Here is a 16,587-nt window from a genome sequence, read left to right as displayed (position 1 = left end):
CTTCTCCAGGGGTTCTTCCCAACCCAGGGATTGAACCTGGGTCTCCAGCGTTGCTGGCAGATTCTTTACCATCTGAGCCATCAGTGAAGCCCAGTGGAAACACAATATGGCCAAAAATAATCATCTAGTATGTACCACATTTAAGCTATACTGTGATTCTGTATATTCTTTAACACGTGGTTAAAGTAGGAAAACCTGAGTGATAATCAAGAGGCTGGAACAGTCTTTTTTAAGAAAGGGGGGCAAGACTGAAGTCAGGCGCATTCTCTGCTGGCTCAAATTCCTACTTGGCATGTTATATCCTAAAATTGGTCCTACATAGTCTCCCACTAACTCTGGTAATACTCAAATAAAAACAACAGACTAACTTGGATCTTTGTAATGTGGGCAAATCCGCAGTGGTTTTTGAGGGAAAAAAAAAAAGACCTGTTATATCTTCCTGCTCCCTCTCTGGGTATCTTCAGATTTATAAGCTTCTTTGGACACATTACAAGGCTCTTAAAACTGCTGAGGACCTTCAGCTGACATGTTCCTCCTTACTCCCTTAACTTGGAGGAGAAACGTACCTCTGAGACTGGAGTAAAACGGAAATGGTTGGCATCTCACCCCTGCAACTTCATAGCTGTGACCTTAGGTGACTTGGGGTTACAGTTGAGTGGTTAGACAGAGAAGGACTTATTAAAACCTAGTGTATGACCAATAAATAGCCTGAAAAGTATTTGCTTAGCAAACTGGATTGTCTTCTTTGAAAAGAGGTCAACACCATATTATAAGTTGACACTTCGTTCTTGCTACAAACACGTAGGCAAATTGCCCATCAGCTGCATGTATTGTTCACTATATTCCAGAAGCTTCTGTATATCAAAAAAGCCAAGCTCATTGATTTCTTTGGCCTTTGTCCTTGCCTACTGCCTCACTATCTGGAATACCCTGCTCTCGGATCTTTGAGCAAGCTCCTCCTTTAGGTTAAGGTCCTCAGGTCCTTAAACCTTACTGTCTCTGAAAGACCTACCCAGATTGTCCAATCTAAGGAAGCTTCACTGACAGTCTTCAGAAGGATTACTCAGGGGAATCATTTATCACTGTTTGAAGTTACCTCTTTATTAACAAGACAAAGTTACCCCTTTGTCTTGTTCGCCACTGTTTTCTCAAAGAACAGTGCAGGATCTGGCAAATATTTGCCAAGTGAATTAAGGAAAGGTGAAAATACGTTTACTGTCTATACATCATTTTAAAAGGCAAGGAAGAAAATACTCTATCTTACGTCAGTTAGGGCCCTGGAAGGAAGAGATAGTATTCAGATTGAAGATAGTTTGATTGTAGAGACTGTGAAGCCGACAGGGGATGTGGAAGAAGCATTCTGGAGTATAAACAGTGGGAGGCAATGACTATTTCTCGCTGAAATGAGAAGAGGGAACTGTTGTTGGAATCCTGTGAATGCTCAGAGCTAAACAAAGGTTGGCTCAAAAGGAGCTGTGTCATTTGACAGGTCTGCAAAACCAAGGCTTGGAAGATAAGAAGCTGGGAGATAATCTCTCCTCTTACTCTCTGATCTGCTGGGCCTCCCAGTGATCAAACCTATTGGGCAGGGGAGCCCAGATGATGCGGTAACAAAGAGGTCAGCCTCCTAAGGGCAAAGAGCTGAGTCAGAGTGGTGGAGGGAAGATCTAGGGGATGGGAATCCACTGCATTCCCTAACATGCATATAGATTACCAAGGTCAGTCTAGCTACTCTTGCCTCTGAAATGGTTAACCTGTCAGCGATAGGCACTAATCCTCAGAGAGACCAACTGGCTGCTGCTGCTGCTGCTAAGTCACTTCAGTCTTGTCCGACTCTGTGCGACCCCATAGACGGCAGCCCACCAGGCTCCCCCGTCCCTGGGATTCTCCAGGCAAGAACACTGGAGTGGGTTGCCATTTCCTTCTCCAATGCATGAAAGTGAAAAGTGAAAGTCAAGTCACTCAGTCGTGTCCGACTCTTAGCGACCCCATGGACTGCAGCCTTCCAGGCTCCTCTGTCCATGGGATTTTCCAGGCAAGAGTACTGGAGTGGGGTGCTATTGCCTTCTCCGGACCAACTGGCTACTTGGTGGCAAATCAACTACTTTGGACTCCCTTCATCCCAGAAGGGCCAGCAATTTGTTCCTCACAGGGATGGACAGCTGTTCTAGGTAAGGGCTTGTGTTCCCTGTTTGCAGAGCCTCAGCCTGCACTACTATATATATAGACTCCGCAATCCACAGGTATTCTATATAAACATAGCATCCAACCAGGAAACTCACTTTACAGCAAAGTAAGTGTGGGAGTGAGCCCATGACCACAGAACCCACTGGTTATATTATATATTACATCCTGCACCAGCCAGAAGCAGCCAGCCTCACAGAACACTGGAACTACCTTTTGACAGCACAACTGAAGCACCAACTCACAGTATTCAGAGTCAATACACTAAAAGACTGCACTGCCATTTTTCAGAATGTGGAATATGCATTAAATGAGGGACCTCTAATGATGCTTCTTTCCCAATAAAATGTGGGTGTAGGAACCAAAGGGTAGAAGCAAGAGTAGCCCCATTCACTGTTACTCCCCATGACCAGTGGTGGTCGTGGGGTTACCTTTGCTGTCCTCACCAAGCTGGGCCCTACAGGGTTGAAGATCCTACTTCCACTTCTCCAGAGCGTTACACTTGCCAGAGCCCACAGCAAGAGTCCATTCAACTATAAGCTATGGCTGCCCCCCAGGGCACTTTGAACTCTGTGTCCAGGGACCTGAACACAGGAGTAACTGACCCTCATCAGCAGGGAGAGGAGGGCCATTTTAGTACAGTGGGGGACGTGAGGACTATGGCAGGGACCTGCTAGCACTTCTTTGCCCATCACAATTGCAGTAAGTGCAGCAGTCCCAGCCTGGTGATTGTCAAGGGTCCAGATGCTTCAGGACAAAAGGGATTAACTATTAAACTAACTATTTTATTAAAAAGGGATTACTTAGGTCAGATAGGGTTGATAACCACAACAGAAAATTATAAATAATATCAATAATGTAGAGATTCAAATATGTTCAAAACGCTCTGTTTAAGAAGGCTCCTCTGTCCATGGGATTCTCCGGGCATAAATACTGGAGTGGGTTGCTGTGCCCTTTTCCAGGGGATATTCCCAACCCAGGAATCGAACCAGAACTTCTTGGGTCTTCTGCATTGGCAGGTGGGTTCTTTACCACTAGCACCACCTGGGAAGATGTTTAAGAAGGCTGCTGCTGCTAAGTCACTGCAGTCGTGTCCGACTCTGTGCGACCCCATAGATGGCAGCCCACCAGGCTCCCCCGTCCCTGGGATTCTCCAGGCAAGAACACTGGAGTGGGTTGCCATTTCCTTCTCCAATGCATGAAAGTGAAAAGTGAAAGTGAAATCTTTCAGTCCTGTCTGACTCAGTGACCCCATGGACTGCAGCCTACCAGGCTCCTCCATCCATGGGATTTTCCAGGCAAGAGTACTGGAGTGGGGTGCCATTGCCTTCTCCGAGTACTTAATCATTTTTTAAAATTTTCCAACAAAAATGGCTTAGCTTAAGCTTTAAGGCTTAAAGGGGTAAACTTCAATTACATAAGGAAATTGTTACCTAGAAAAGGCAGCACGACATTATGGGAAAAGCACCAGCGTCTTGGTGTATAATGCCTTATAATGCCTACATTCCAGTTCTGGCTCCACTAATAGCTCATAGCCACTTACTGTTTCAGACCCTCAATGTTCTAGTTTGTAAAATGGATATACCAACCAGGACTAAATTTGCTCTATCTGAAACTAGAAAACTAGAGAAACTGTATGAAATGGCAGTTTTCAAGATACTGGACAGTAATCACAATGAAGGACAGTGATCCTTGGGAGATGGGGGCGGAAATGAAGTGAGCCCAAGGACTGTCCCAGTTTACTCTCTGGAGAGATGTTTCCAGGTGACAGTGCAGGGAGGGGGAGTTAGGCACAGCCACCCTAAGGTGAAGGACCTACAAGTCCAAAGAGGCTGAGGCAGTTAGAATTTGCAGGGTAAAGGACTGGAGAGCAGAGCTGCAGACAGAGAGAGAACTCTCCATCTGAGATCATGACATTTGTGAAGAAACTACCTGGGCCAGGACAGAACCGCTAAGAAGGATGAGACTCTAATTAGAGAGGAAGCAAAGCCTACAGCTCACACTGGCCAGGAACAGCTCTTCTTCCCACCAACCAGCATGGAAAAGCTGACAATTCAGAGGGCAATGGGTAAAGTACACTAAAGATTTTGCATCAATAGTGGGGATAAACTAGCCTTAGACTAAACACTGCTCTGGTCCTGTCTAACAGAGCTTAAACCATAAACCTGAAAGGATCAAAATGATTCAAGTAATTTAATCATGTTGCATAATAAAGCTCAAGTAAATATAAAAATACCCAGTATCCAAGAAGGTAAAACAAAAAGCCACAATCACCAGGCACACAAATAAGCGAGAAAATATGACCCATGATATGATAAAAAGCAATGCAAACTCAGAAAAGACGGTAGCAAGGATATTAAAAGTTATATCAGGATTCCATATGTTCAAGGAAATAAGAGGAGAGATGGAACACATTTAGGAGACACAAAAGATTTTTGTTAAAAGATGTAATTGAGAGATTAAAATGACAACACTTGACATGAAAAATAAACTGAATGGGATTAAAGGCAGAGCAGACACTGCAGAAGATTAATGAACTTGAAACTATAACAATAGAAACTATCCAAAATGAAACAGAGGAAAAAGATTGAAAAAAAAAAAAAAAAAAGAACATCTATTGTCTCTTTAGAAGATAATAGAAGGCTTAAGGCAAAATGGGATTATTTGGAAGGAATGATGCTAAAGCAGTACTTTGGCCACCTCATGCGAAGAGTTGACTCATTGGAAAAGACTCTGATGCTGGGAGGGATTGGGGGCAGGAGGAGAAGGGGATGACAGAGGATGAGATGGCTGGATGGCATCACTGACTCGATGGACGTGAGTGTGAGTGAACTCCGGGAGTTGGTGATGGACAGGGAGGCCTGGCGTGCTGCGGTTCATGGGGTCGCAGAGTCGGACACGACTGCTCCACTGAACTGAACTAAGGCAAAATAGCAATGTATTGTGGGGTTTTAACACATGGCTAAGTAAAATGTGTGGCAAAAACAGTATAATGCCCAGGATAGGAACAGGAATGCAAAAGTAGGAAGTCAAGAGAATAATAATGAAATAACCTGGAATAACAGGCAAGTTTGGCCTTGGAGCACAAAATGAAGCAGGGAAAAGCTAATAGAGTTTTGTCAAGAGAACACACTGATCACAGGAAACATTCTCCTCCACAACACAAGAGACGATTCTACACAGACTGCACCAGATGATCAATACCGAAATCAGATTGATTATACTCTTTGTGACCAAAGATGGAGAAGCTCTATACAGTGAGCAAAAACAAGACCTGGAGCTGACTGTAACTGAGATCATGAGATCCTGTTTGCAAAATTCAGGCTTAATTTGAAGAAAGTAGGAAAAAATACTAGGCCATTCAGGTATGACCTAAATCAAATCCCATATGATTATACAGTAGAGGTGACTAATAGATTCAAGGGATTAGATCTGGTAGACAGAGTGCCTGAAAGAATTAGGGATGGAGGTTTGTAACACTCCAGAAGGCAGTGACCAAAACCATCTCAAAGAAAAATAAATGCAAGAAGGCAAAGTGGTTGTCTGAGTAGGCTTTTTAAATAGCTGAGAAAAGAAGAAAAGGCAAGGGAGAAAGGGAAAGATGTACCCACCTGAATGCAGAGTTCAAGAGAATAGCAAGGAGAGATAAAATGACCTTTTCAATGAACAATGCAAAGAAATAGAGGAAAGCAATAGAATGGGAAAACCTAGAGACCTCTTCAAGAAAATTGGAGGTATCAAAGGAACATTTCATGAAAGGATGGGCAGCACAATAAAGGACAGAAATGGTAGGGCCTAACAGAAGCAGAAGAGACTAAGAAGAGTTGGCAAGAATACACAGAACTATACAAAAAAGGTTTTAATGACCCAGATAACCATGATGGTGGGGTCACTTACCTAAGAGCCAGACATCCTGGAGTATGAAGTCAAGTAGGCCTTAAGCATTACTGCAAACAAAGCTAATGGAGGTGATGGAATTCCAACTGAGCTATTTAAAATCCTAAAAGATGCTGCTGTTAAAGTGCTGCACTCATTATGTCAGCAAATTGGAAAATCCCCTATGATGAAAGGACATTTTGGGGGTTTTTTTTGGTGTTAGTTCTAGAAGGTGTTGTAGGTCTTCATAGAACTGGTCAACTTCAGCTTCTTTGGCATTAGTGTTTGGGGCATAGACTTGGATTACTATGACTATATTACTATTACTTTGCCAACAAAGGTCCGTCTAGTCACAGCTATGGTTTTTCCAGCAGTTATGTATAGATGTGAGAGTTGGACCATAAAGAAAGCTGAGCACTGAAAAACTGATGCTTTTGAACTGTGGTGTCGGAGAAGACTCTTGAGAGTCCTTTGGACTGCAAGGAGATCCAACCAGTCCATCCTAAAGGAAATCAGTCCAGAATGTTCACTGGAAGGACTGATGTTGAAGCTGAAACTCCAATGTTTTGGCCTGATGCAAAGAGCTGACTCATTTGAAAAGACCCTGATGCTGGGAAAGATTGAAGGCAGGAGGAGAAGGGGATGACAGAGGATGAGATGGTTGGATGGCATCACAACTCTATGGACATGAGTGTGAGTAAACTCTGAGTGTTGGTGATGGACAGGGAGGCTTGGTGTGCTGCAGTCCATGGGGTTGCAAAGAGTCAGATATGACTGAGCAAGTGAACTGAACTGAACTATGACTATAGAGGATACACAAAATAATTTGAATGTTTCTAAAAACACTGAAAACAAAAAATAGCAACATCTTTTAAAATTAAAACTTCTTTATTAATGACATACTCTAATCATTTAGGCTTGTTCTTGGCATTTATTCTCAAAACTGTACCTACCTATGTTGCCTTTAGTTAATAGTAAATCCAGCAGTTTTTAAAAGCACTGAATTTTTTTTTAAAAAGGCGTCCAAATTGGAAAGAAAGAGGTAAAATTTTCATTATATGCAGGTAGCTGAATTAGGTCATCAGTTCTAATAATTTTTGTGTGGAGTATTTATGGTTTTCTATATAAAATAGAAAACCATAAATTCTATATAGAATTTAGAAATACTAAATTCTATAGAAAACCATAAATTCTCTCTCTATATAGAAAACCATAAATACTCCACACAAAAGTTATTAGAACTGATGAACTAATTCAGTAATGTAATGGGATATATGATTAACATATAGAAATCTGTTGCATTTCTTTATACTAGCAATGACATATCAGAAAAGTAAGTAAAAATAATGTTTTATAATCACATAAAAAAAAAAAACCTAGGAATAAATCTGACCAAAGAGGTGAAAGACTTATTCGCTGAGAACTATGTAAATGATAAAAGAAGTTTAAGATGATTCAGAGACATGGAAATATATCTCATGTTCTTGAATTGGAAGGATTAATATCATTAAAATGGCCATACTATACAAACCAATCTACAGACTTAATGCAATCCCTTTCAGATTACCCATGACATTTTTCACAGAAGTAAAACAAATGATCCTAAAATTTAGATGGAACCACAAAAGACACAGAGTTGCCAAAGCAATCCTGAATAAAAAAAAACAAACCCTCCCAGAATTCAGACAATAATACAAAATTACAGTAATCAAAATAGTGTGGTCGTGGCACAAGAACAGACATATGGATCAATGGAAAAGAATAGAGAATCCAGAAACAAACCCACTTATGATCAATTAACCTTTCACAAAGGAGAAAAGAATGTAGAAGGGAGAAAAGACAGTCTCTTTAGTAAGTAGTGTTCAAAAGCTGGACAGTCAGCCGCATGTAAATTAATGGAGTTAGAACACTCCCTCACATCATACACAATAATAAACTCCAAATAGCTTAAAGACTTAAATATAAGGCATGCCACCATAAAACTCCTAGAAGAGAACATAGGCAAAATATTCTTTTACGTGAATAATAGCATTAGTCAGCCTCCTAAGGCAAAAGAAATAAAAGCAAAAATAAACAAATGGGACCTAATCAAGCTTATAAGCATTTTCACAGCAAAGGAAACTATTAAAAAATGAAAGAACAACATACAGTCTGGGAGAAAATATTTACAAACAATGTGATTAACAAAAGCTTAATTTCCAAAATGTACAAATAGCTCCTACAGCATTCTCGTGCGCGCGCGTGCTCTCTCTCTCTCTCTATATATATATATAGTAAAAAACTGGGCAGAAGACCTAAATAGACATTTTTCCAAAGAAGATATGCAGATGTTCAACAGACATACAAAAAATGCTCAATACTGCTAATTAGTAGAGAAACACAAATCAAAACTACTGATTTATCAGCTCCCCCATTTAGAATGGCCACCATCAAAAAGTTTACAAAATATAAATGCTGGAGAGGGTGTGGAGAAAAGGGAACCCTCCTACACTGTTGGTAGGAATGTAATTTGGTGCAGCCACTATGAAAAACATATCAAAGTTTCTCAAAAAAGTAAAAATAGAACTACCATTTGATCCAGCAATCCCACTCCTGGGCACATATGCAGGAACAATGAAAATTCTAAATCTAATTTAAAAAGATACAGGCACCCCAGTGTTCACAGCTGCACTATCTACAATAGCCAAAACATGGAAGCAACCTGAGTGTACATCAATAGATGAGTGGATAAAGATACACACAAACACGCATATATACACAATGGAATATTACTCAGCCATGAAAAGGGACTGAAATAGTGCCACAGCAACGTGAATGGATCTAGAGATTATTGACTAACTTCAGTTCAGTCCCTCAGTCGTGTCTGACTCTTTGAGACCCCATGAATTGCAGCACGCCAGGCCTCCCTGTCCATCACCAACTCCGGGAGTTCGCTCAAATTCACATCCATCTAGTCAGTGATGCCATCCAGCCATCTCATCCTCTGTCATCCCCTTCTTCTCCTGCCCCCAATCCCTCCCAGCATCAGGGTCTTTTCCAATGAGTCAACTCTTCGCATGAGGTGGCCAAAGTACTGGAGTTTCAGCTTCAGCATCATTCCTTCCAAAGAAATCCCAGGGCTGATCTCCTTCAGAATGGACTAGTTGGATCCCCTTGCACTCCAAGGGACTCTCAAGAGTCTTCTCCAACACCACAGTTCAAAAGCATCAATTCTTTGGCGCTCAGCTTTCTTTACAGTCCAACTCTCACATCCATACACGACCACAGGAAAAACCATAGCCTTTACTAAACGGACCTTGGTTGGCAAAGTAATGTCTCTGCTTTTCAATATGCTATCTAGGTTGGTCATAACTTTCCTTCCAAGGAGTAAGCATCTTTTAATTTCATGGCTGCAATCACCATCTGCAGTGATTTTGGAGCCCCCAAAAATAAAGTCTGACACTGTTTCCACTGTTTCCCCATCTATTTCCCATGAAGTGATGGAACCAGATGCCATGATCTTTGTTTTCTGAATGCTGAGCTTTAAGCCAACTTTTTCACTCTCTTCTTTCACTTTCATCAAGAGGCTTTCTAGTTCCTCTTCACTTTCTGCCATAAGGGTGGTGTCATCTGCATATCTGAGGTTATTGATATTTCTCCCAGCAATCTTGATTCCAGCTTGTGCTTCTTCCAGCCCAGCATTTCTCATGATGTACTCTGCATATAAGTTAAATAAGCTAACTTAGGCAAAGACAAATATTATATCACATGTGGAATCTAAAAAGATGATACAAATTAACTTAGGTACAAAACAGAAATACACTCATGGACATAGATAACAAACTTATGATAACATAAGATAACATTATGATATGTTATCATATATGATATGATAATGTTATGATAACATTAGATAACAAAGGGGAAAGGGAGGTAGGGATAAACTAGAAGTTTGGGATTAACAGATACAAATTACTTCATATACAATAAACAACAAGGACCTACTGTATAGCACTGGAAACTACATTTGTTTTTGTTTTTTTTTTCCAACTCTGCCGGAACTACATTTGATATAATAATCTATAATGGAAAAGAATCTGAAAATAGAACATATACCCATACATATATTACCATTTTGCTGTGTACTTAAAACTAACACATTATAAACCAACTATACTTCAATAAAAATACATTTCAAAGCTCATGATTTAAAAAATTAGCACTGATTTTTTTTTAAATTAGAAAACTTTTTTCATTTATATATATATATTTTTAAATTTTATTTTATTTTTAAACTTTACATAATTGTATTAGTTATGCCAAATATCAAAATGAATCCGCCACAGGTTTGTAATGGGAAACATTTTAAGTCACTAAGAGGGGCTATGCATGGGAACTCCTCCAGATCTACAGTTAATCTTTAACTAATCTCATTACATATTGCTAAGTCACTTTAGTCGTGTCCGACTCTGTGCGACCCCATAGATGGCAGCCCACCAGGCTCCCCCGTCCCTGGGATTCTCCAGGCAAGAACACTGGAGTGGGTTGCCATTTCCTTCTCCAATGCATGAAAGTGAAAAGTGAAAGTGAAGTCGCTCAGTCGTGTCCGACTCTTCGAGACCCCATGGACCGCAGCCTACCAGGCTCCTCCGCCCATGGGATTTTCCAGGTAAGAGTACTGGAGTGGGGTGCCATTGCCTTCTCCCACTCATTACATATAACTGCTGTTAATAGAATCCAGGCCATGAGGTGCTTGCCTCAAAGGATATTTAGGGTGGTTTCAGCTCTTTATAATTCAGTTCAGTTCAGTTCAGTCGCTCAGTCGTGTCCGACTCTTTGCGACCCCATGAATCGCAGCATGCCAGGCCTCCGTGTCCATCACCAACTCCCGGAGTTCACTCAGACTCATGTCCATCGAGTCAGTGATGCCATCCAGCCATCTCATCCTCTGTCATCCCCTTCTCCTCCTGCCCCCAATCCCTCCCAGCAACAGAGTCTTTTCCAATGAGTCAACTCTTCGCATCAGGTACCCAAAGTACTGGAGTTTCAGCTTTAGCATCATTCCCTTCAAAGAAATCCCAGGGCTGATCTCCTTCAGAATGGACTGGTTGGATCTACTTGCAGTCCAAGGGACTCTCAAGAGTCTTCTCCAACACCACAGTTCAAAAGCATCAATTCTTCAGCACTCAGCCTTCTTCACAGTCCAACTCTCACATCCATACATGACCACTGGAAAAATCATAGCCTTTACTAAACAGATCTTGGTTGGCAAATATGCTTTTGAATATGCTATCTAGGTTGGTCATAACCTTCCTTCCAAGGAGTAAGCGTCTTTTAATTTCACGGCTGCAATCACCATCTGCAGTGATTTTGGAGCCCCAAATAATAAAGTCTGACACCGTTTCCACAGGTTCCCCATCTATTTCCCATGAAGTGATGGGACCAGATGCCATGATCTTCGTTTTCTGAATGTTGAGCTTTAAGCCAACTTTTTCACTCTCCTCTTTCACCTTCAACATTAAAGTCTTTAATTATATATAACTTGTCTCCAGAACTACATTTAAAAACAAACTGAATCCAGGTAAGGAGTGAATGTAAGAAAATGTATCTGAATAGTAGACATTCTTGATTGGTTGAAAATTTTTTTCTTTGAAAATTCTATTCCCCCTTCAATGTCAATGGAATGTCACAGTAAAAACTACTATACTAAGGAGTCAGAAGCAGAATTCTTGATAGCTTTGTCTAACCTGGTGCCATAAAGAGGAACAACCAACATTATTGGGGATTTTTTTTTTTTTTTTAATGAAGTAACCTGGGTTAAAGCATTTATAGAAAACAAAGTACATAATTGCTATTTACTAGTGAGACTACTAAAAGCCAGGTAATCTAGATGTTTTTAATCACTCTATAACATAGATATTACCCCCAAATAATTCCAAGTAAGGAAGTACAATTACTTTAAAGTAACTTAGGGGTCTCTTCAAAATGGCAGAAGAGTAAGACGTGGTCACCTTCCTCCCCACAAATACATCAGAAATACATCTGCAAGTGGAACAAGCCCTGCAGAACACCTACTGAACTCTGGCTGAAGACCTCAGACTTCCAAAAAGGCAAGCTCATGTCCACATAACAAGATAGGAAGGAATTGGGACAAGATTTGTGCTTTTGGGAAGGAGCTGTGAAGGAGGAAAATTTTCCCCACTAGGAAGCCCCCTCATTGGCAGGGACAGTGGAGAGCTTTGGAGACTGTAGCAACAGGTGTGCAGAAGGCAAAGCAGAGAGAATTCTGCAAAGAGATGAGTGCCAACCAGCATCCCCACAGCCTATGCTTTGCCTTTTTCTAGTTTGCTTTCTGCATTTGACTTGCTCTTGGTTTTGTGTTTTTACCAGTTTTTAGTTTTGTTTTCATTTATGGGTTTGTTTGTTGATTTGATTGCTCTTTTTTGTTGCCTTTTTCTTTTTTTTTTTGTGAGTGTGAAAGTGCCTTTCTTTATGTGTTTTTGTATGTTTAGTTTTGCTTTCACCATTTGTCAGAGTTTTGTCTGTTTCTTGTTTGTTGGTTGGTTTTGTTTTTTCTTTTTTTCCCTCTCCTTCTGTGCCACATTGCTTGTGGGGTCTTGATGCTTCAGCTAGGGGTTGGGCCAGAGCCACTGAGTTGGGAGACCTGAGTCCAGGGTTTTGAACCACCAGAGAACTCCAGACCTCTTGGAATATTTGTGAGTGCTCTCCCAGAAGCTTCCATCACTACACTAAGACCTGGCTCCACCAAATGGCCAACAAGCGCCAGTGCTGGATGATTCATGCCAAACAACTAGCAAAACAGTAACACAAACCCACCCATTAGCAGACAAGCTGCCTAAAGCCATACTAGGTTCATAGACAGCAAAAACACACTACTGGATGCAGCACTGATCATCAGAGGGATAAGATTCAGTTCCACCCACCACAACAGAGGCACAGTCCCACCACCAGGAAGTCTACAGAAGGCAATGGTACAAGCACACCCACGGGGGGCAGACACAACGAGAAGAACTATAACCCTGCAGCCTGCAGAAACGAGACCCCAAACAAAATGAGTAGAAAAATATGCAGCAGATGAAGGAACAGGGTAAAACCTAACAACCCCAAACAAATAAGGGGAAATAGACGGTCTACCTGAAAAAGTATTCAGAGTAATGATAGTAAAGATGATCCCAAATATCAGAAATAGAATGGAGGCAGAGATAAAGAAAATGGAGGCCCTGATCAAGAAGATACAACAAATTTTTAGCAAAGACCTTAAAAAACTAAAGAACAAACGATCAGCAATGAACACAATAACTGAAATAAAAAAATACACTAGAGGCATACACTAGCAAAATAACTGAGGCAGAAATACACTAGCAAAATACACTAGCAGAATAACTGAGGCAGAAGAAGGGATAAGAATGGTGGAAATAAGCAGAGCAGAATAAAGGGACAAAAATGAAAAGAAATGAAAACACTCTTAGAGACCTCTGGAACAACAGTAAGCACACCAACATTCAAATAATAGGGATCCCAGGAGAAGAAAAGAAAAAGTATATTAGAAAATATTTGAGGAGATCATAGATGAAAACTTCCCTACCATGGGAACAGAAATACCCATCCAAGTCCAGGAAGTCCAGAGAGTCTCACATAGGAAAAACCCAAGGAGAAACACGCCAAGACACATATTAATCAAACTAACAAAAATTAAACACAAAGAAAAAATATTAAAAGCAGCAAGGGGAAAGCAATAAATAACTTACAAGGGACTCCTCATAAGGTTATCAGCTGATTTTTCAAAAGAAACTCTGCAGGCCAGAAGGGAGAGGCAGGATATATTTAAAGTGATGAAACAAAAAAACCTACTACCAAGATTACTCTACCCAGCAAGGATATCATTCAGATTCGACTGAGAAATTAAAAGCTTTACAGACAAGCAAAAGTTAACAGAATTTAGTACCACCAAACCAGCTTTACAACAAATGTTAAAGGAACTTCTCTAGGCAGGAAATACAAGGTAAGGAAAAGACCTACAAAAACAAACCTAAAACAATAAGTAAATGATAACAGGATAATAGATATCAGTATGCATGTATGCATGCTAAGTCTCTTCATTCGTGGCCGCATCTTTGCGACCCTATGGACTGTAGCCTATCAGTTTCCTCTGACCATGGGATTCTCCAGGCAAGAATAATGGAGTGGGTTGCCATGCCCTCCTGCAGGGGATCATCCCAACCCTGAGATCAAACCTGCATCTTTTCCATCTCCAGCATTGGCAGGCGGATTCTTTACTGCCAGTGACATCTAGGAAGCTCTAATACATATCAATAATTACCTTAAATGAAAACGGATTAATGCTCCAACCAAAAGACACAGACTGGCTGAATGGATGTGAAACAAGAACCATATATATGCTGTCTAGAAGAGATCCACTTCACATCTAGGGATACACACAGACTAAAAGTGAGGGGCAAGAAAAAGATTCCATGCAAATAGAAATCAAAAGAAAGATAAGAGTAGCAATACCCCTATCAGTTAAAATAGACCTTAAAATAAAGACTGTTACAAGAGACACATGATCACTTGGTACACAGCACCAGGTAATTCAGTGAAACTATGAGCTATTCCTTGCAGGGCTACCCAAGATGGACAGGACATGGTGAAGAGTTCTGACAAAATGTGGTCCACTGGAGAAGGGAATGGCAAACCACTTCAGTATTCTTACCTCGAGGACCCCATGAACGGTATGAAAAGGCAAAAAGATTTGACAATGGAAGATGAGCCCCAAAGGTAGGTAGGTGTCCAATACACTACAGGGAAAGAAGAGCAGAGAAATAACTCTAGAAAGAATGAAGAGAATGAGCCAATGCGGAAACGGTGCCCAGTTGTGATTGTCTGGTGGTGAAAGTCTGATGCAGTAAAAAACGATATTGCGTAAGACCTGAAGTGTTATGTTAGGTCCATGAATCAAGGTAAATTGGATGTAGTCAAACAGGAAATGGCAAGACTGAATATCGACACTTTAGGAATCAGTGAACTAAAATGAATGGGAATGGGTGAATTTAATTTAGATGATTATATTTACTACTGTGGCAAAGAATCCCTTTGCCATGGAAATGGAGTAGCTGCCATAGTCAACAAGAGTCCAAAATGCAGTACTTGGGTGCAGTCTCAAAAATGACAGAATGATCTCAATTCATTTCCAATGCACATCATTCAACATCACAGTAATCCAAGTCTATATACCCCAGCCACTAATGCCAAAGAAGCTGAAGTTGAATGATTCTATGAAACCTACAAGACCTTCTAGAATTAACACCAAAAAAAAGATGTCCTTTACATCATAGGGGATTGGAATGCAAAAGTAGGAAGTTAAGAGATACCTGGGGTAACAGGTAAGTTTGGCCTTGGAATACTTAAGAAGCAGGGTGAAGGCTAACAGTTTTGCTAAAAGAACACAGTAATCACAGCAAACACGCTCTTCTAACAACACAAGAGATGACTCTATACATGGACAGTAACAGATGGTCAACACCAAAATCAGATTGATTATATTCTTTGCAGTTGAAGATGGAGAAGCTCTGCACAGTCAGCAAAAACAAGACCTGGAGATGACTGTGACTCAGGTCATGAGCTCCTATTGCAAAATTCAGACTTAAATTGAAGAAAGTAGGGAAAACCACTTGGAGAAGGCAGTGGCACCCCACTCCAGTACTCTTGCCTGGAAAATCCCATGGACAGAGGAGCCTGGTAGGCTGCAGTCCATGGGGTCGCTAAGAGTCCGACACGACAGAGTGACTTCACTTTTCACTTTCATGCATTGGAGAAGGAAATGGCAACCCACTCCAGTGTTCTTGCCTGGAGAATCCCAGGGACAGAGGAGCCTGGTGGGCTGCTGTCTATGGGATTGCACAAAGTCAGACACGACTGAAGTGACTTAGCAGCAGCAGCAGGGAAAACCACTAGGCCATTCAGGTCCTAAGTAAAATTCCTTATGATGATACAGTGGAAGTGGCAAAAATATTCAAGGGATTAGATCTGATAGACTGCCTGAAGAACTATGGACAGAGATTGGTAACAATGTACAGGAGGTGGTGACCAGAACTATCCCAAAGAAAAATGAAAAATAGATGTCTGAGGAGGCCTTACACATAGCTGAGAAAAAAAGAGAAGCAAAAAGCAAAGGAGAAAGGAAAAGATATACCCAGCTGAATGCAGAGTTCCAAAGAATGGCAGGGAGAGATAAGAAAGCCTTCCTAAGTAAACAATGCAAAGACATAGAACGGGAAAACCGAGAGACTGCTTCAAAAAAAAAAAAAAATTAGAGATACCAAGAGAGCATCTCATACAAAGATGGGCACAACAAAAGAGAGAAATGGCAAGGACCTAACACAAGAAGAAGAGATTAACAATGGGTGGCAAGATTATACATTCAGTTCTGTCGCTCAGTCGTGTCCGACTCTTTGCGACCCCATGAATCACAGCACACCAGGCCTCCCTGTCCATCACCAACTCCCGGAGTTCACTCAGACTCATGTCCAT

The sequence above is a fragment of the Bison bison genome, unplaced genomic scaffold (genome assembly GCF_000754665.1).
Source record: "Bison bison bison isolate TAMUID 2011002044 unplaced genomic scaffold, Bison_UMD1.0 scf7180017864238, whole genome shotgun sequence".
Classification (NCBI taxonomy): Eukaryota; Metazoa; Chordata; class Mammalia; order Artiodactyla; family Bovidae; genus Bison; species Bison bison.
Note: the sequence above shows the minus strand (reverse complement) of the source record.